Raw genomic sequence first — 1,806 nt, 5'->3', positions numbered from 1 at the left:
GCCCTTCGGCAAGTGTCATGTTCCTCCTCCACGACACCCACAGTGAAAGCAGACCCACTCAACCGCAATGCAAAGTCTATGTACTTTTCAAGTGACAAGTGTGGGGTATTACGTGGCATAAAACTTTAAATATTCTTGTCCAAACCAAAACAGAAGATGTCTTTAAGGAAGCTTTCCTTAAAATCTACATGGTAGTAAAGCTCACAAAAGTCCTCCACATAATCCTCAATGGAGTGATTACCTTGTCGGAGGCGAGCTAGGCGATCTGCTGGGTTCATTGTAGGTCTTGTATTCTGTAACGGATTAAGTCCACTGAAGGCGAGAGTAGTGAGAACCCAAGTGCAGTTTATTTACAAGGTGCAGATCCAAACATCCAAACAATATTCCAAACTTGACGAGGCATGAACAGACTAGACTCACCAACAGCAGGTTATTACTTCAATACACGACAAACTAAATGACAAAATCATGGCTATTTATACACAGACAAGAGGGTCACATGACAAGAACAAACCAATGGGGAACAAGACACATGACTAACAACCAATCAGGACATGACCCATACACAAGGCTGAGATACAAGGAAAGGGAAGCATGACACAAACGGGGACCATGATAAAACTACAAAATAAAAGACATGAAAACATGAACATGAAACAAAAACCCAACACCACATTACACATGTAAAGGTTTTTTAAGCTTACATATTGATTGCAAGGTTTAATGAAGAGGTTAAACTTTTAAAATTCAAAAACATTTTTGGTGACATAAAAATAAAGTGAAAAGATGCCTTTCAAACTGTATTGCACCTACCTTGTAATATAGCTCAATGTCCACTAGAGGGAGGAATAAAATCCTGAAATAGAATGAATGGCTTGTTTTGAGATTCAGAATGAGAACAGCTCTGACAGAACGGAGACTTCTGAAGATGTTCAGTGACATGTAAGTAGTATTGCAGTGTGGCAGTGTATGTGTTTTTCACCAGTGAATCTATTTTGTGGTTCTCTAGCTTGTTAAAGGGGTCATGCCATGAATAATCACATTTACATTGATCTTCTGACATGCAGTGTAGGATATCTTTATGCCATTAAAACATCCTGCACGTTTCATAGCTTTAAACGTCCTCCTCATTTAAACAAAACATTTATTTAATCAAGCTCCAAAAACATCTCATTTGAATGTTGAAGAAGGGGAGGCTGCAGTCCTGGAGCAAGCAGATATACGGCCCAGGCAGTTTTACGCCCCTGTTGTTCCTCATGCGTCCAGTATACTGTGCAGTATGACGAGCCATCAGAACACACCAGGTCTAAGCAACACGAATAAAAGGTATGTTAAATAATCGATAATGTTAGAGTAGTTCAGCATTCATGCAACATTTATATAGGGTCAATATCAAATTCACTTCAATATGTCAATAGATAGGTCTATATAATTTATATCAAGAGACAAAAGTACTTATTGACGATCAGGTTGATGTTCTAAGCTAATCACGTGCAGGCTAGTCTTCTCTTTGCTCGCTCTGTCTCATTCACTTTCACTTTCATATTTAATTTACATTTTTGTTTTTAATTTTATTTCGTTGTCTGTCTCTAGCCTGCGTGAGATGGCCTCTTCTGATAATATATTCATCTGATCCTGTTTGCTTCTTGCAGTAAAACACTCCACATGGATTCTGAAGCAAAGTGCAATCTGCACCGTGTGTAATGTACATTTGCCGTGTGTTAAGTTTAGTATGTTAAAACATTAGCATGTAGCTGTAAACATGTATATATATATATATATATATATATATATACAGTGGGTACG

Source organism: Sinocyclocheilus anshuiensis, unplaced genomic scaffold (assembly GCF_001515605.1).
Source record: "Sinocyclocheilus anshuiensis isolate Anshui unplaced genomic scaffold, SAMN03320099.WGS_v1.1 scaffold1774, whole genome shotgun sequence".
Classification (NCBI taxonomy): Eukaryota; Metazoa; Chordata; class Actinopteri; order Cypriniformes; family Cyprinidae; genus Sinocyclocheilus; species Sinocyclocheilus anshuiensis.
Note: the sequence above shows the minus strand (reverse complement) of the source record.